Raw genomic sequence first — 20,617 nt, 5'->3', positions numbered from 1 at the left:
TTAGTGATCCATCCCTTCAAAATAAGTGTTAATGGTACTTTGGATATAATACGTCGAGAAACCCCGAGAAGTGTCACTAAAGGGAAAGAATAAACCCAAGTTGGAAAATTATAGAGAAGCATTTCCAGAAGCTAAATACCTATATCACCAACAAAGGAAGCTTCTGGACTCATTTTGTGTTCCAATGGAACCAGTGAGGATTATTAACCAACAAAAGTACCTAAATGCTCAACAAAGCCACACACCAAAATCTACAATGCAACAACAAAAGAATTCTTTATCTCCACAAATTTCCACTTAAAAAGTCACAAAAATTTCAAAAAATCCACCGACAATTCGTAATCAAATTAAGGTCAAAGCAAATCTCATAAATTAAGATTGTTTACGAAAAAATTAAAAGGCGAACACTAAAAAATTTAGAAGCAATACAAAATCGGCAATTTATCCATTCAAGAATGTCACATAAATCTACGAGATTTCGTGCAACAGCCATCGTGAGAGCGCTCAATGGTAAGGAATGTTGGGGAGCTGGAGTGTGAGTGTGAGTGCGAGTATGAGTACCTCACACGCACCGTGCGTACAGCAACAAACAAATATTTATACACAAGTAGCAAATGTCAAGCGGGTTAGCTGCAACAACAACAAACACATTCCTAGAGAAACACTCGCTTGTGTGTGTGTTTGTTGGTACTTGACGGCTGCGACTGGTCTCTTAACGCTCATTTAAAATAATTTATTGCACAAACTGACAAGCGATTGCCCATTCTAAGCAACATTGGCTTATCACTGCAAGCGAACATACCATAAACGAGCGAGTGCCATTGCATTGCAAGGCACACACGCGAGCAATTGCATAGCTGGCGTTCGATTGGTAAGTACACGAAGTGTTTAGTAGGCGAAAGTGCCGTAAGATTGATAAGCGGGCGGTGGCGCTATGTCACATTCCCCGCATTCACGCATTCCCCGCCACATGTGAGCGTGCGTCCGCGCCGAAGATAAATGGCTGGTGAAAAAATTTCAATTTCTAATTAAAATATGCACATCTTTGAATATCTTGACAGCATCTAAGGAGCACATACATACGCCTCCATGACTCCATGAATGCCCGCTCACCGTCGTGCAGCAGCAACAGCAACGGAAACAAAAGTGTGTTGGCAGGCGGTGGCTTGGGTCGTGCCATCGACATCTGGATTTGTGCTATTTGGCATTGTTCAGATTCCCTCAGTTAGGTTGTCGAATCACTTTTATTGATGTTGTGCCAATTGAAATTGATTGGAAATTCTTTGCATACCTTCTCTTTGCATGCGACGCCTGTCCTGCTCTCCTGTGTGTGCATGTGACACATATGCATACCTCTGTGTATGTGTGTGTGTGAGTGTCAAGCAATGTATAGAACGCCTCCTGGCAGCAAACAGCAAGGAGCATTAACTAAAGGTGAAATATTTTTAAAATTCTTTACATCTGCAGGAGAGCCTTTCTTTTACAGACAGATCTATGTACATTTTAAACTTTCAAATGTATAACGGTATGTTAGAAAATTGACACAATCATGGTGAGCACATCGCTAAGGTTAAGTGGCAATTCAATGACAATAAAATGTAATAATAGTTTTGTTACCGAACGGTTATTCGTAACACATAAAACAACAAATGTGAAATATTGAGCTATATATGTATATCAAATGGATGAAAATAGTCAAACTCGAGCTATAACCACGCCAACTTTCCATATCACTTCCTCTTTACAATAAATAAATCATTGAACATTTAAGAAATAAGCTTAGCAATGGTATTTCTAATTTCAGTCAACTCTTGTCCAGCAACTACATTCTATACATTCGCAAACCCAAGATATCGATCAGAAGAACCTTATATTTATAATGTATCTATCAGGCATTGCGTGTGATTTTATTATATAAAATATTTTAATGACGTGGAGATATTCTTCTCTTCATCTTTTGTCATTACAACCGCGGGTCCGTCTGGGATTTGCCATTTGTCTCTATCCTTTGCAAAATCACGTCAGTTGTACATCCCAAATGTAGGCAGGTCCCTATGCAATAGGTCCTTCAATTGTATGCATGGTCGCCCTTGCTTCCGTTGTCCACCCATGGATCTCGGATCGACATTTCACTGATGCTGGTCTTTCATAAATACGAACAGTTCTCTCGAATGCTCCAAGTATCTTCTCACATCTCAGGTTGTCGTATCTTTCTGCGCCATTATTAGTGTAATTTTTGTTCGCCGAGAAAGGGATCAGCTTCTCAATTGCCTATCTATCCCAAAGTAGTACGTGTTGGCAAGAGTTATTCTACAATTGATATCCATCTTTAAATTGTTGGTGGTATTTATGCTGGTTACGAGATAAATGAAGTATATCTGCCAACAGGGAACAACTTCCTTGTGCTTTCCAAGAGCATTCACCAATGGACAATCCAGGTGCATATTCGTAAATCATGTATTATAAGTTTGTTGGGATCGTCAGCGTTTGGCGAACTGAATGGCCGAGGCTTTCATGTGCTTTTCATTGGAATTACATCTTAGATAAGTGCAAAGAAGTATGTAAACATTTATGATGGAGATTGTTCAAAAACTATTATGTTGACCCTAGTCTAGGAAAACAACTTAACCTCGAGTTCTGGACTTAAACGCAACTAGAAACTTTTGAAAGAAGTTTGGAGAAATTATATAGAGCCACTTAACTTAAGGTTTAGATATAACTACGTTTGCAATACTGATCGGACCAAAGCAGGCACTAGATTCTGTTATTTTCAGTTTTTTTTACGAATATCAAAGCGAATAAGTTTTAGAGGTTCTATGATTATAGAAGATAAGAAGATGTTTTCGAATTTGATTAACGAAATTTGATTTAAATATTTAGAAAAGCTAAAGGAAATTACCTATAAAGTTAAAACCAAAAGAACCAGAAAATTCCAATTATTCAGGAATTCCAAGTACTCTTTGCGTTAATTGTATTATGTATGTGTCCATAAGCAAATGAAACGTCTTTGTATGTTGTAGACGCATCCCCAAGGGGCCACGTGTCACTACTTCTTTTGTTTATACCTTTTAGAGTATCTGCCACCCACCCACACTCATATTCACTGGCTTTTAGGAATTTTTGCAATTAACAAAATTCAATCATCTTGCAACACAACAACTATTCAATGCAAATTTACGACCAATATTTCGCCAACTGAGTAAGTAATCGTAAATGCCCATGCCGAAATTGGCAGGCGAAGTGCCTCAATCCATTAGCGCGACTCTCTCAATTAACACCCTCCGACACACGAAAGGTCGTTTGAGGTCTGAGGCGAATGAAAGAGTTTACTGCCGTTTGCACTTGCAACATTTGCCATAATGTGTTGTGCTTGTTGTTCGTCAAGCACTAACCTATATTGTATTTGTTACTATCGAATGAGCAAAAATTCGCACAGATGTCTAAACACGGGCATTTAACCCTCATTTGCCAGCGACGCATAAATTGCTTTTCGTGTGGCAAGTATGTCTTCTTTAAAATATCGCCTTCTATTGTAACAATTGGGTTGCCGCTCGCACCTCAAGCGACCGGTGGCCAAGTCAAGCGTGCAACAGGACCGAAAAGGCAGTGCTTACGAACGCGTGACTCGAAGGTGAAAATGTGAATTGTTTCGTAAATGGATTTCTATGCGCACAGATGAACGCACAATAGATCGGCTAGTTCGCAGCGCAGCACCAGAACCGTCGCGCGGCCTACCCAAAGTTGCGAGCCACACGCGCTTTCTGTATCATTCATGTGCGAAAGTGCATCAACTCACCTATGGCTCAGCGCTGATTGTCCGTTATTCACTATCCCCTGGCCGTTAGTCGCCGCCACCGCTGTGCGCTGGATTGTCGGCCGCTGCGAAGTTGATTGCATACGCGCCACTTAATCCAATCGCCGCGGCACATGGTGTTTCAATCCACCGACCTGGACTGCGCTGGTGTAGAGCAAGGATGACTTGCGTCGCCATTGAAAGTAATACATATGCGGTTCACTTATGCCACCGAAGGCGCCACGGCAGCGCAATGTGGCAATTTACGTTTCATACGAATGCATTCAATCGTAGTTAATCTGGTGATTACACTGGAATAAAATGTGTGCAAAAGCGAAATGAGTACAAGGAACTATACTTGAAGCCGGTCGGTTCAGCAAAACAGTCATCACACATAATAAAAGTCACTAGTCCAAAATAGAATATATTGAAGACGACCATTTCATATGTCTAAGACCGGAATTTATTTATTGAAACCATATGATCCGAAAATTAGAAAGTAGTGACCTAATCGAATATATTAAGGTTCCACCAAGTTTTTGGAACGTTAATGATTGAACTATAGATCAGGGTGGAGACCTTTCAAATTCTTCAGAAGAGAAACATCATAGATAAAAACTCGTGGTAAGAGAGAAGACGCCTGATAGTTAGTAAGAGACCATAAGAAAAAAGTAGAATCATAACTTTAAGTATCAGAAGAATACTTTCGAATTTCGGGTTTAGGAGTTTCGTGAATTCGTGGTATAACGTATACTGGAAGAGCTCTTCATCGATCCCGATGAAGGTGAGGTCGGAAGGTCAAAAACACCATCAGCTAAATTTATGTTTCGAACTCTCCCAAAACTACCTCTTGTAGTCGGGTTTTCCGGATCTCATTTGTTCGTTTTCAGTAGTGTGTTTCTTAAGACTCAGAAAAGTCAAAGGCCAACATAGCCCGGTACCCTTATATTGTCCATTTTGCTTCTTTAGACAACAATCCCTAGTTTGGTACTAAGATATAGTCCATATTGGTAGGATGGAGTTCCACTTCCACCAAACAATTTAAAGCAATTTCTTGCAGTGCATAAAAGCTAGTTGTGTGTGTACTCACTCGCAAGCCATTAGAGGGTAACTACCGCTCACCTTAATGCGCTGCAACAGATTTATAGTTGTACACCTTGAACTTCGGGGTTGCAGAAGCGTATATTTACACATATGTGATATCAGACAGTTACGCGCCAACAACAAAAGGATATTTTGCACTGCACGCCGAGCGTATGTGTTTTCTTTGCAGCAGCTTACATTAGCAACATTGGTGGTGCAACAACAATCAACAATTACAATGCGCACAGAGAAATTTGCGACAACGATCAGCAGCAGCAGGGTGCCGTTAGGTGAGTGCGAAGGCAAAAACCTGTGCTCATCTGTCACTTTTACTTTTCGATTTCTTGTTATTGTTGTTGTTGTATTTTTATTTATTTATTTTTTTTTTGCTTAAAATTTATTTCTTTATTAAAATTGAATAGAAGTAATTCATGAGCGCAAAGGCATGCGAGTCAGGAACTTAGAGAAGCGGAGCTGAAGTGAGTTGAGGTTAGAGGAAAGCGCATACTGACCGTCCGTCTGTCAGGCCACCAGCCCTCCACTGATATTTTAAATTAATCGTGTGTTATGTTTGTTGCAATTGCAATTAACAACCCTCAACTGTGTGTGTGTGCTGGCCGAGTGTCGGACTTGTCAGCGCTCGCCGAGACGTCAAACCGATGTGTGAGCATTATGATGGATTACAATTAAAGTGAAAAGTTCTTTGTAGCCGTGTTTTGATGACCCCGACGCACGTCCTTTAAACAATCCACACAGCAGAGGCACAATCAGCGCCGGTCCACAGGGAGCACAGCCGAACGCCGAGCGAGCGGCCAGCGAACATAATTAAATGCGAAACTCACTTTTATTGTTATGTAATAATCTTAAAAGATTGACAAATGCGGGAATGAAATAAGGAAATTGAAATTGCAAATTGCAAAATGCAAAATGCGCTCGAGAACAAACTCTCATGAACGCAACACCAACACCAACTCATGTCCATCAATCAGAAAATCACCAAAAATGCATGTCTTTTCTCCCGGCGCTGCATTAATTTCGCATTTAAAGTGCGATTTCGTACACATGGGAAAATGTTTACGAGCAAATCGTGCGTTCAAGGAAAATTGACAGCTTTGCCCGCTTTGGCCGACGAGCGGCTAGAAATCGAGCGGAATTTCAATTTCAATTTATAGACGAGCGCCGAGGCTGGTTGGCTGGTTGACGAGTGTGCGATCTGTAGGCGCGAACGCCATAAAAATTCTCTCACAAATGTAATTTTCAATAAAGCTCACGAGCTCAACTGCATGAAGCGTACCACGGCGTGGAGCTGGAGCTCGGTAAGGAGCGTGAATTAGAAATAAAAGTGTGGCACAGCCGACTAGTGTTTATTACAACGCTGTTACTATTATGAAAAACAACCATTCAATTATGCCCAGCCTCGTATTACTAGCAGTTATGTGTGCGTGTGTCGCACCCCTTGAGCGTCGCCTCTATAAGATTTCCATATAAATGTACCTTTAATGTTCCAAGCTATTTTTGGTATTTTAACTGTGCGCACTTTATGGAAGGATCATGCACATAAACATGTCAATATGCCTGTAATAATGTCAGCAGCACGCTTAGCAACGCCGCTATGTAAATTGTCAACACATCCTAATCGTCAGCGAGCAGCAACACGTTTGAGTCTTCTGCGAGGACTATATTTATTATATTTTATTATATGAGTATGAGTATGAGTATGAGTAATATGCCCACTCAAAGTGCCTGCGTCCAATGAAGCGGCGCTACTCAAAGGCTCATAATTACACTTCACACCTCCACCCCCAGCGGCTCACTCCACGAGTATCCCTTTTCGCTATGCGCTAACTGTTTCGGCAGCCGAAATGACTTTCTAATTTATTATAGCAATAAAGCATCGTAAAATGTCATTAACATCTCAACAACTCGTTTTCATTGCACTTTTATTGGAAATGACTTAGTTATACGAGTATGTGCTATAAACAAATAGTTATATGCGCTCTGCCAAATTCTATTTATATAAGTATCCATATATATACTCGTAAGTACCCACATATAATATATTGCGGCCGATATAACATACTCATACATCGTTTTGTAAATATGTTTTGGTGCTGAGCAGATGCCACAGCTAAATTAGTTAATACACTTTTCAGCAAAATCATACGAAGTAACGTAGAAAGTATAGGTTTTCAGTAGGGTACTTAGATCTAAGTGCTTACTCAATACAGTGGCTTCTTCATCAGTAGCACTCTACTATTTAAGTTATACTTTTAAACTATCCAATAGTTTTTTTTATCTAAAAAGTGTAGTATAACTACAGCTCGATCTCTTCGGACCTCAATTCTGTGATGTGATAAGATTTTCTCAAAGCAGTAGTCTTAATTATTACATCTAATTCCTCTATATAAAAATCATTCTACTGAACCTTCTTCGTCCATTGGAAAACGTTCGTTGGGTTATTCCTAAAATTTACTTCAGATTTATAATTTATAGATTGTAAGGGTACATATTTTGGTTTATATTCGATAAAGCGGTTATAAACCTATTTTTAAACATTCAAACAACTCAGCAAACTCCTCAAAGCTAAAGATTCAAGGATCTGACTGTCCCACGATATAGGTATTTGCATTTCCTCCGTATTTAGGAGATCCGACAGTCTTTATAGGCGTGCCTTTTAGTTGTTCTAGAAATCACAATTACTAATGAGAAGTGTTCTCCCATTTTGATTAATTCTGTTACAGAACACCAGTCCTTCACTTATTTCGTAGCACTTCGTTACTTCTTCGGTGTTGATCATCATTTTTGATACGCAAAAGTCCATTAACTTTCGATAAACAATATACTAGTCAACAAATCTGAGGTAAAAATTACCGACTATGTGATAAGGAGTCCGTGGGAATATTTGAGGTGTCCTTATACGAATTTATGTTCAAAAATTTCTCATCACGTGCAGATTTTGTGTGCATGAATATGAAGATAGGTCCTGGTTACGGGTTCTAAAAATTTATACTTTTGTTTCTGATGCCAGTAAATTCCACTGTTGTAATCTTGAATCCAATCACTCAGCATGGTCCTTGACAAGTGGAGGTCTCCACTAGATCTTTTAATTCAGCCTGTTCGATTAAATAGGGTCCTTATTTTCGTTGTTTTCAGGAGAGTTGGTAGCGTTCGATTTTTCTGCAATGTTCAATTCTTCCCTTAACCTTTCTCCGAGAGGAATAGGTCTTGTTGGTGAAGCAATTTTTGGGTATTCAATATTATGCATGTGTTTCCTTGAAAAACCTACGTGTTAGGAAATTTTAACTATCGTATTTTAGTAAGAAACAGCATCTAACATCACAGTGAAAATCCTGTTAAGAGGCTGAAGATTATTTTTGTGCTTCCTGTGGAGGCTTTGCTTTGAAATCGTCTACTAGTTCGATATCAAGATTGACAAAGTTATTCCGATGTTAATTCCAATAAAAGTGTTATTATCAAGATTCGAGCATTCGATTGTAAAAGAATGAAAAGGGACTAAATTAGAACTATGAATTCTTTCATTACTTTTTTATGGATAATCTTAGTGTTTCTTCTGGAACAGAATTTGTTTTAGACCTCAAATATAAGCGGTCACAGTTTCAGTAAATCGAACAAACAACTGACATAAATCAAGTAGACACTCGGTAATCAAATAAGGATAAAATAGAAATAGTTAGAATGCTTTTAGTATACATCCTCCCTTGTACTGAATTGAACTAGATTATTTTGTCGTTACTTTGACAACAGATCAGCCTTCTAACATAGTGAGCACAGAAGTGCCGAATCAAAGCAGACTGTATCAAAAGACATATGTACACTTGTGTACTTCATTTCTTGCACTTATAACATGTTTACAGTTATGTCAGCTAATAAGTTATTGTTATTTTTGTAGAATTTTGAAAACCGGATGACGACAACACAATGCGCTGTCATATACCAATCACTTTTTTGCCGAAGAAGAGCCAACTTGTGCAACAGCGAAATGGGGCATGAAATAAAAAAGTCAAACGGCACAGAGAAAAAGAAGAAGAAGCAGAAACATAAGAGTTGTTATACAAATATTACAAGTTAAGCAGCTCCCAAAAGAGTTCCCAATTTCCACGCTTAAGAAAAGAACGAGGCGAACACATGTATCACTCATGCACCTTGGCCACTTGTGACTGCCACAAGTAGCACAGCAATTGCCACACTTGCCACCACATATCACATACACACTCACACACAAACAGTTAAGTAAACACACAAATTTAAATGATTTAATATTTTAAACGATTTTGACAGCTGAGTGATCTTCATTTTCGTTTGCGCACCACAAAGGGGACCAAGGGGACCAGGGAGGGCGCACGGTTAAAGATCGCAGGCAGTGTCTCAAGTCGCCACATTATTTCTTCTTTGTTTTAGTTAATTCCATATTTCACGATTGCTAATTTCGGCAGCTCATCTGTTTTACAATAATAATGCGTTGCTTTTGTTCCAGCAGCCTCAGCCGGTGTTTGTTCGAGTCCAAGTCGAAGTTGCTCATTTATTCATAATTGTTGCTGAAACGAGGCACATATACTAGATTAACATATGGTATGTTCGTATACGAGTATGTGCTCCAGTTGTTGGGTAATTTGTAGCTGCCGCTCAATGCTGATTGGCTGCTGCTTTGATCTCATATGGTTTGGAGATGATGAACAGTGGGCCCAATGAGTGAAGGTCTTATTAAAAAATTTCAATATTTTGAATCAATTGGATTATTATTTGCTATTTCTTCTTGTAATATAACAATATATATTTTATATTAGGAAATATGTTTTCAGAAGAAAGATCTGGTTCAAAAGCTTAACGTCTTGAGGAGTAGGGAGTTTTACTTCGTCCAGTCCCACAAATTAGGAGTAAAATCCACATCTGCTCAAGTAAACGAGAGCAATATTATGAATCAGTTTCTTATTGCAAAGATTAATCTCTTTTTTATAATATTTTATATGAAAACATTTGGTCCGATTTCTTGGAAAAGTCCAAAGCGTTAAGTTACTAGATGTACTTTAATATACTCTGGTTTACTTTAATATACGCAAAGCCATTGAAATCGGTTAGAAGTTCGATCCAACCACTTTATGAACATAAATTCGAAGAACGAACTCGATATAGATCATCATACAGATATCCATGATCTGCTGTGGGATCATGTAACCAGACTAAAATAACTAGACCGATGGAAGCAATACATGAGAGATATTCTTCGCAAGGTGGTTAGTCCAAATGTTGAGTCCACGCATTAGAAACGGTCTAAAGCCATTATTTGATCTATAATTACTGGTAACTCAACATATCTCTTTTGATCCTCCTGCAGATCTCAAGTTAAAAGCTCTGACTGGACATTTGTGAATAACTGTTCAATAGTATTTAGACCACTTTATGCACGGCACCCACACACTGTGGCTCCAAAAATTCCATTACGTCGCAACCAAAAGAATTGCTGAGTAAACAGTCCAATAAATGACTGAAAATGTCGAAATTTCTGTGAAATGAATTGTTTGTTTTAGCAATTTCGAAGTTTTCGGTGGCACTCGAAAGTGATTATGAGCGCTCCACGCAGACACGATCAAGTGTTGATGTATTTAGCGGGTAGCAACAACAGGCACAAACCCTTGGATGAATGGATGCTTGGAGCACATGTAATACTACTTAAATAACTAAAATCATAAGCAGGGGAATGTGAGAAGGTACACGATGAGTTGCCTCACTGGCTTGGGGTTAATCACCAAGATTGAGCAATGGATCATCAGCGGACTTTCGGTTGCTGTCGGAGCTGTCATTTGGCGCGACAGTCACTGTGAAGTCAGCAACAATGTAATCCGTTGTTGAAACCCGAAAAAGTAAATCCAAATGGCTTTGTTACCCCTGTGGACTACCACCGCAGATACCCTCACCGCCGCGCTGCATTACCGCTTTAAGTCATCGGCTTGGCAGTTAAATGCATAATAATGCATTGCGGCATACAACTTTGCATATCCATAAAAAATTTAATAATAACTCAATATTGCAATATTCATAAAAAATCAGTCATGGTCGTTGTTTTTTCGGTTTCCTGCGCCCCGCAGGCATTACAAATACTTGTCTTCCACATGCCACAGTGTGGTATGCAAGCAGCAGAAATATTACATCCCTCAGAGCAATTATTTTACGATGCACAAAGGTATTGTAAAAACGCAAAAAAAACGAGTGAACGAAAAAGTGAAGAGAAATGCAATAACAACAATGCGCTTAAAGCAAGGAATCGAAGCAAGGAGAAAACATAATATTAATATCCTTCAAAAATTGGATCACTCCGTCTTCGGTCGGTGCGAGAAGGCAAATTGTTTGCGAAAACAAATATTGTATTAATGCAAAAAAGATTGCGCTGCTGTTCAATATGAACACAACAACAACAACAGTCGTAATAATAATATTAAGCTGCGAAAAAAGTTTGTATAAACAACAACAAACAGCCCCATCCACATTCACATCCATCGGCAATGGCAGCGGGAGCAGCAGCAGCAGAATAAGTATCTCAAGGATATTATGTTATTACATAAAATCCGTCGGTACGCTGGCAAACGTGTGGCCGCCCCAAGCCACGCACCCCCGTTCCAAACGCCTGCTCGCGCTCTACATTTGCATGTGCCGAACGAAGCAGCGCTTTAACATCTTCGCTCAAATGAGATAATTCCCTGTAAAATAATAAAAATCCGCACAACGCATTTAAATATCGCCTTTATGCCTTTTAATATTTTCATAACGCAAATAAACAATACTTTTAAGAGCTTGCCGATTACCTAGATGCCCTTGTACAAACAGAGCAGGGGCAGTAATTTGCTGGAGGGAGTTATGCTTGAGTGGAGTTCCAAGCGGATTTTAGGCCTTTTTGAAGTGTGTCAAGTGGAATGAGATCCTAGGTACATAAGTACAGCTGTAGAAAGTCCAATAATAAACTTAGGTAAACTTGATGGTGGCTCGGTTTATTTCATATCTGGATTGTAGTCTTGTGCCAATCTGTATTCAAAACCGATTTGAAAAAAGATCAACAGATCTTCCCATAAGTGCTTTACAGTGTTCCGTCATCTAGTTTGAAATAAATCAAAGACAGACAAATTGAAGGGCTTAAAGAAACCTAATTGTCAAGCGTTATCCGCTTTCCTATAAAGTGTTTTAACAAGACTATCCGGTGTTCACCAAATGAACGTAATTATATCGGTGACTAATTGCTGATGGCAATGAATTATAGTCCATTCAAAGATTACTATTGAAATATCTCAAAAGATGCATAAAAATTCACGCAGTTCTCCCATTGAATAAGATCATATCATATAAAGTTGTGAACCTGGGTATATAAGTTACTTTGATAAAAGAATGGACTTTGGAAGAATAAACTCTTCTTCTTGAACTTCAATAGGCGTCTGTGTATCTTCGATTCGCCACTTCTATTCAGAGAAAGAATCAATGCGTATGCCTCTTTAAAGAGATAAGAGTTATATGAGTCATAGTTCGTAAAACTTAAGCCAGATTGTCACTCCTGAAATTTAAATTCAAAGTTAAATGAAGGTAAAAACATTTTCAAGAGACTTATGTGCCTTAAAAACAACCCCTAAGTACATATATTTATTTTCTTGTATTCAGGTACCAGTATTCTCCTTACCATTTCTATCACTCTCCGTATGCTCACAGTGAATATCCTTTTTCGTTTAGCGCATTTACTTGCTACAATAATTCTCAACCACTTTATATCACATACGTCTTAAGTACTTTACTTTGAGACGAAGAAAGCATACTTACCTGGCGTAGAGGTAAACCGTGATCATGAAGGCGGTTCCTCCGGAGCGAGACCTGATCATTGCACTTACGATTGGGTTGACCTCTGCGATTATTCCTAATGTGAATAACTCGTGCGTGCAATTTTTGGTAGCCGGGAATGGCGTGCGCGCCGTCCCGACGTTTTTGAATACATTTACATATATTTTGGGGAAGTAGAAGAAGGTTTATAGAAATTGAAGCAATGCTGTTATAGAATCATAAAATTTGAAAAATTTCCGAAATTTTAGAAAAAGACTTAAATTGTAAAGTTGATGGAAGCAGACCTTTTTGGCCGGATTCACTTTAACCTTAAAGCCTTTCTCGTAAAGAGTAAAACGTTTGAAGAGCACTCGAATATATCAGATAACGGTCGCATAACTCAAACTATGATCCACAATATATTTTAGTAAGGATATTTAATCTTTATCTAACCAGCACATGGACCAGAATTTTCAGCTAGTTACATCCAATGAAATTAATGGAAAAGAGTGTCTCTAAAAAACTGTTTCATAAGCAAAATTTTACTCTACCCTCTTGCATTTACGTAGTCCACAAATTTATAGGCGATTTCTAGTAATGCCATTATATAATTTACTTTATCTGCCTACACATATGTGGGTATGTATGTATTTGTGGATAAATTTGGCTATATAATGGAGTAGTTTACTACTTTCGCAAATCGCAACATTTCCTATTTCATCTAAATGTCCCAGTAAATTTTGCACTTAACAATTGCCAACAACAATAAAAACACCAGCTGTAAGATCCGGTAGAGCGACAATCTATGCGTCAGTGCAAGGGAGAAATGTGCGAATTCTTTTTTTGCCACCTCAGCATTTGCTTATCAATTTGCCATTTTAAAATCTAGGCACACAGCAACAACAACAATAACAAAGAGCGAACATCAAAGCCACAAACGCAAGAGTTGAAACACAGTAACGGTCGCGCAAAGCTGCTATTTGTTGTTGGAGGGCTATCAGTTGTTGTAGATATGCGCCAAGGGACTCCTTTCACTCAACACCCCTATACCCTTCTTCACTTTGGGGTTGTGCTTCTTAGGAAAATATGATTTTCTTAACGGTATAGTTCGCCCCGTTACACGTGTGTATTTCATTTGAGCTCCTTCAGAATCATATATTTAGATAGATAGATGTGTGTGAGTGTTCATGCTGCTGAGATTGCGTAAATTTCGTTTTGTTTCGACTCTTTTCGGGTTTTTCTATTTCCAATTGCCTCCATTTTGGTCGCCTTATCAGCGTTCGTCATCTTTGCAAGTGTAATTTAAGTTTCGTAATTTTCGCCCAAACAACTGTTGGCCAGTATTTTATTTTGTGTAATTTTATTCGCCACACTTGGCTAATTTAATGCCTTTAGACAGGATAACCGACGTATGTAATTGCCTACTCGTCGCTTTATTTACAATCTGAGTTGTGCTTACATATGCATGTGTGTTTGAAGTGGCTAACTGTGTAGTCATAAAATCAATAGTTAAACATAATTACTTGATTTATAGTGGCGATTGCTTGAGGCTATTTATACTAAAAGTCATACTTCGGCCGAAATGTCAGTTTGGAAATACAATAAAAGAAATTGCCGTTGCGGTCAGAAATGTACTTCAAACAATTCGAACTAAGTGTACTCAAAGCAGACCATTTGTATTAATGCATATATGTAAGTATGTGTATCCCACATCATCTCTTATTTCTCATGTTTAAAATGTATACTCTGGTAAAAATTGGAAAAAAATTTTTGTAATTCGCCAATTACGTAAGCTTAAGATAAGTAGCCCACAAGAGCCCATGTTTCAAAAGTCTACCATATCAACTGACCATGAGAATGCAGAAAGTATTCCACGTACTTGATGGAGCCGCAACCTAAATCATACAGCAACATGTCTCTTATATTTAATGGCTCAAAATGTACTATGTACTATTTGCAAGATCTCTGTAAACAAACTTGGTAACCACAGCTACATTAGGTTATTTTAGGTCAAGGGGCAAATCTTCTCGACTATAGAGAATCTCACTTAGATAACTTGAGACTGTATTGTATGATATCCGAATACTCGTTACGGATTAATAAATCCTCCATATTCGATAAAGCTCTTGGTCTCTATTACGTAGTTCTTAAGTTTGCTTAGGTCAATTCTAGTCAGTTCGCCAGTCAATTTAGGTCCGTAGAAGGTATGTCTACAGAGGTGCTTTAATCACAGTCTGGCGAATGCTAGACATTGGAGAAGGAATTTCTTAGATGATTTCTCGTCGCCTTCCTCAAAACAGTTTTTCCAAGTTGCATCTTGCAAGAGCCAAACTACAGCTAACTTCACAGTATTCTCATTGTTACTTCTAAATCAAAGCAACCTAGTGGCTGTAGTGTTGGAAAGCTGCCTGACAGGCTGACAATTTTATATCGCCCCTATGAAAGCGACCCCAGATTCAAATGCAAATTGTTCGTAGTTTTACCTAACTTGTATACATTTAACAGCTATCAGACAAAATAATGACCGTAGCAAACGACAAAAAAGTGAAGGAAAACATCAAAAAATCTACAAAATTATTTCGGACGACCGGGGAATGAGGTCTATCGAGATGATATTCAAAATATTACGAGAAAGTTCAAAATTTCAATATACGAAAACTTGAGAGTGGCTGCGACACGAGCTTTTCCTCTACTCAGACGTCAAGAGAATGGTTATTTGAGAGAAATTTTGGGACAATGACAAGACATAATCGCCTAGATTGTGATCTATTTTGAAGTATAAGACAAATCGTTCTCAAAAATGGTATGGTTCTACAGGATCGTTATAATCACCTTCGACGGCAATAATGATAAATAAAAAAATATTTTCTCAAGAAATTGCTTTTATTTAAATCGATACGAACTTTTATGATTACCCGTTCGCTTACAAAAAATACAATTTATCTTGAAATATTTTAAATGATTTTCGATTAATAGAAGATTAAGGATCTTGGAAAGCAATATTCCGCTGCATTCAAATAATGAACATTGATTTTGCTTCATTAAAGACTGGACGACAAATCCAACAAACCAGTCTTATGAAGTCTAAATAACTACTTAGATCCATAAAAATAATTATTTCTTATTATAACATAAAAAGTCTAGAAAAAACTGATCCATATTTCAACAACTAACTGCACTTAAAACCGAAATTGATGAATATTTAAGGGAGTTTATTTAAGACAAAGTACGGAAGTGTGATCCCTCTCCGCTTATGAAATTTATTAAGTTAAGTACTACGAAAATATTTTACGAGCAATAACAAATAAATTCGGTTTTAAATAATTTTGAGCACACATTAAGATAAACACATAGTTACTTTTAACGGTACAGTGATATTTTGGGCAAATGACGACAAATGCCTTACGCTTTACAGCTGCATAACCGTAAATCCACATAAATGACCGAGATAAGCAAATGAAGTGCAATGAAGGCAAATCAGCAGGAAAATATGCAAACAACAACCGAAACAGTCAACCGAGAATGCAACAGCAGCAAGCGGTGAAGCGAAATAATTGAAGCTGTTGCACGGTGCGTGAGCTTGCCACAAGCAAACAAACGCTTGGTCGAAGTGCGTGAGTGTGTTTTGTTTTCGCACTGCCACGCAAATGTGGCGAATTTCTGGTCACTGGCATTTGTTCGACGCATTTTCGACGCCGCCGCCACCGCCGCTTGTGTTTGTTTGTTGCCATAAAAAGGGCGCTGCAGTTGTTGCAACATGCGTGGTCAAGCAGCAGTGGCACTCCGTGTGGCATGGCTGGGCATAGCTAAGCAAACACGAAGTGCCAGTGGATACACGAGTACAATGCTCTATTTAGTCAATGGATTTGTGCGTGGAGCGGCGCTTAGAGGTGGGGCATGCAGCACGACAACGGCAACATCAATAGCTGCGTGTACGCACTTTATCTGGCCGAGGCGAAATCCGAAATAAGCACACGAGACAGGCAAAAGTGCAAATTTCCGCACACAAAAAAAAAAACACAATAACAACAACAAACAAATTGTGGCAACAACGTACATAGATAGCAGCAGCTTCGTGTAACAAGCGCCAGACAAATTGCTAACAAAGTACTGCATGCCACATGCTTGGTAGGTAAGCCAAAACATACGTGCAACAATAAGTTGCAAGTCCCATTGGTAGCATTGCTGGACTGCAAACAGTGTTGCACACGCGATTTATCGCACGAGATAAGCGATAATAAATTAATTAGAAATATTGAAATGGACACACAGCGGCCAGCAGCATATCGCTTTTTAATGACAATGATTTGTTGAAACCAACGTACGAAAGGGTTGCTGCCACATTTGTTTGTTGTTGCTACTTTTATATGCGTATCCTGAGTTGCTTTTTTTTTTCCGCTTGCACTTCAAGGCGCTACGTGGACTTGGTCACAACAGATGCTAATGTTGTTGTTGTGCTTTTTGTTGTTGTAATTTTTGCTGATGCTGCTGTCATCTTCTGTCTATTCAGGTATTTTATATTGTCATTCGACACTTGCTTAGCGCGCAGAGTTACTTTGTAGTTGCTTCAATGTAGTCTACATTTAGGCGCTTGGCGTATTTTTCGAATTTGCGGTACTTTAAGTCGAAGAGATCGCAATATTTTGTATTCTTCATGCTAATGAACAAGTAAACTTTAAAATATCAATCGACAAGGAAGAGAAATCCATTGACTTACATGATTGCCATAAGGTTCCAATTGATTTTCTGAACTAAGAGGAAGCACATTTCCTTTTAAATATTAAAAAAATATATTTAAAGCTTATAAATTTTAGTTTGCAGAATAAATCCATACTTTCTCAGCTGCTCTCAGCACTAATATTCAATTCTAATATTTTCAATTCTTTTTTCTCTCTCGCTGTCATAAGTTCAAATTTTTTCCATTTGTTAACGGCAAATTGAAAACTTGTTCGCTTGCCACCCACAAACTTTGCATGTCGCACACGAAAAAAGTTCGGAAGAAACTCCAACGCCGACACCTCAGCGTCCGGCAGTTTGCACCTTTGGAGACACCACTGGACACAGACACGCTTAAGTGTAACTGTCGCTAGCAGCCAGGCGAATTTCACTAGCCTTAAAGCATAACAATAAAATGAAATAAGAAATGAGAAATAGGGAAATGTGAAAAAGCGTCCGCAAAGTTTTGCTGCCTTCCGCTTTTTTAATAGAATTAAAAACTTTTACGCGCTCATTTTTCGTCGTTTTACTGCATACTACTTTTCTGGCTTCTTTTTCTTTGGAATTTCTTGGACCTTGCCCACGGGTGTTAAGCGCACAAGGTGCGGCTGGATGGGAAAATATAAAAAATTAACCTGTTATGTAGATAAGCATGTCTACATGGAAGTGTACCTAAAGTTTCGCGGCAATCTAAAGGGAGAACTTAACAACAACAAAATACAACAAATGCTTTTCTGCTAATTGAAAATATCTGTTTCGGGATCAATTAGACTTTGCCGCGTGCCACAACAAGCTATACGGACCAACGACTAGCACTGCCGCGCACACAAGCACACCTTTTCATTTGTTGTTGTTCTTGTGCTTTTCAGTCTGTCCCCGCTGTGGTGCGAAAGTGTAAGCTTGTGGCGCAAAACTCGCCTACTTAGCGATTTTCACTGCAGTTTTTTAGTCTGCTAGCTTTTTGTTCACCAACTTTTTCCCAATTGGTTTTTTTCTGGGTCTCAATCGCCAGCTGATTGTTGTGGTTATCGATTGCAACGCGTATGTACTTGCTGTTGTTGCTAGTTGCCGTTACCACGAAAATTAAAAGCTTAAAAGTCATAGGTCAGCAAGTGTTGGCAAAACTTTCAATCACAATTTTACCGCTAATCCTCTGAGAAGGTGAGAAATGTCTAAAGGAACTTTACTTCTGCTCTTCGACATTTCGTGTTCGTTTTAATGTACGATTTAAAAAGTGGACATTAAGAGTATTGCTTTAAGATACAAGATTCAGCTTGAATTCAATAGTCTGTGCTGTGAGAAAGAAATATACCGTTAGTTTATCACCACACTAAGATAAGTATAATTCAATTCAAATTTTAAGTGTATAGTGATTCTTATTCGTCCTATTGATCGCCTTTGAACTTTTCCTACATGTATCATACCAGAATTAAGATATAAGAGGCGAGCGTGTGGAGCTTCCAAAGCTTTGCTGTTGAGTCAAAGATTATGATTACATAACGAGAGTGAAATCGATCTAAAAATCAATACTGAACCGAGTGTAATCAAATGGTCTCCAACACCAATAGATGGCGCAAGCGTCGAAAATACTTAAAACCCAATATTTTCAACAGAATAAAGAGTAATGAAGAAAGAATTTGGTAACTAAATACATATCAGTTTTCAATTATCCAGTTGACTATGTCCTTTTTAGTACATTCTTTGTCAACAAGTTTATCCTAAAATGCCTCAAAATTAATTATTACCATACAAAGCTTCCATTCAACTGATAAAATAGCACTGAAGTAAATAGGTTTTGAGGTTCTCTACTTAAAAAAAAAACAGAGAATTCAAATTTAATGGGTCATGTTTATTATCATTCGAGAGAATATTCTTTCGCGTTTATTTTTTAAAAATTACTACGTCTCAGATGGTTTATCCATTGAGTCCAATTTTCTAAGGTGTGTGATCATGGTGGCCAATCGACCGGCAAAAAACGTGAAATTATCTGCTCTGTTCTCTCAATAAATCCATTGATTGATGTGATGTGTGAGAAGTGGCGCCGAATCTACTCTCCACGGTCTTCGTGAAGACTCTCAGATACGGCTGCTGTATTTTCTTCATTGCGTGCTGAGCGAGGTCTATTCGGTTCAATATTACCCAATAATGAATGCTGCTGTTGCTAATAGTACGCTCAGTAGGCCTATCATGTTAACCATGAGTTGAGTGAAGCATTCTTTACAGAACGTGAATTTTCGTAATCAAGTTGAACAATTTGAAACGCCTGAAGTCTTTCCATAATGAAATTTCAATCAATACTGAACAAAAATAACATAAAAGTTTGACACGACTCACGCGTGATCTGTTCAAAAAAGGGTTATTGGAAAAAGCCCCTCTACTTGGATCACCCGATATATTATTTTGGTGAAAAATTATTAACATACTCATTATGTATGGGTTATAGGTTTAGAAGATTGACTCAAAAATCTAGGGCTTTAACGCCAAGTAAGTCTGAAAGAACAAAATTATTAATGTTTCTGATTAAAATTCACACCATATTCAAATCATATTCATTTACACCTAGAGAAAGACAGAAAAATGTCCTGCAAATATTACAAATACATTAAAAGCTGCATGTCAACGTGTATGTACATAAGTTTGTTTGTAAGGGGCAAAGAAAAATGCAAATCCAACACGAAAGTGACAAATTCAAATGAAGCGTAAATTTAATTACAACATTTTATTGGATTACGTATGCTTCCTGGGCGTTATTTGCAACCAATACACATGAAAAATGCAAACAACCTGACCAACAACAACAACAACTACAAATGCAATGAACGCCACTCACCGAGTTGGAAATGAACAGTGGCTAACCGTGAAAAAATACAGCAACAAAACAAATAGAGAGGACTTAAAGCATATTAATATGTGTATGTATGTATTTCTGTCAATAAATAAAAGCCATTTTGGAGCTGAATGTGAGTATGTAGTCAATTTCGAATGCAAAACATATTTGGATGCGGTGGCGCAAAAGTACTTGTTGTGCTGTTTATAGTCAGTGGCAAAAAATCTGAAAACATTGCAGGTTAGGTAGATAATAGTAGGTTTTATTTACTATGTGAGTTTGTGTATTTGCTTGTATGAGTCTTCTACGTATTTACCATGTTTATTTGTTGTTAGCTTAAGTGTAAGTATGTGAGCCTCGGGATATACAATTGATCAGGTAACATT

At 38.2% G+C, this 20,617-nt stretch overlaps 1 non-coding gene across 1 annotated transcript; it reads left to right on the top strand.

Annotated features, from left to right (window-relative positions):
- Positions 1–12,683: 12,683 nt before the first annotated feature.
- Positions 12,684–12,849, top strand: LOC114805303 (U1 spliceosomal RNA). The gene has a single exon (XR_003753336.2). It is a non-coding gene; the product is annotated as a U1 spliceosomal RNA (small nuclear RNA).
- The last annotated feature ends 7,768 nt before the right edge of the window (positions 12,850–20,617 follow it).

Source organism: Zeugodacus cucurbitae, chromosome 2 (assembly GCF_028554725.1).
Source record: "Zeugodacus cucurbitae isolate PBARC_wt_2022May chromosome 2, idZeuCucr1.2, whole genome shotgun sequence".
NCBI classification, from domain to species: domain Eukaryota; kingdom Metazoa; phylum Arthropoda; class Insecta; order Diptera; family Tephritidae; genus Zeugodacus; species Zeugodacus cucurbitae.
Note: the sequence above shows the minus strand (reverse complement) of the source record. Positions and strands in the feature narration are given on the sequence as shown.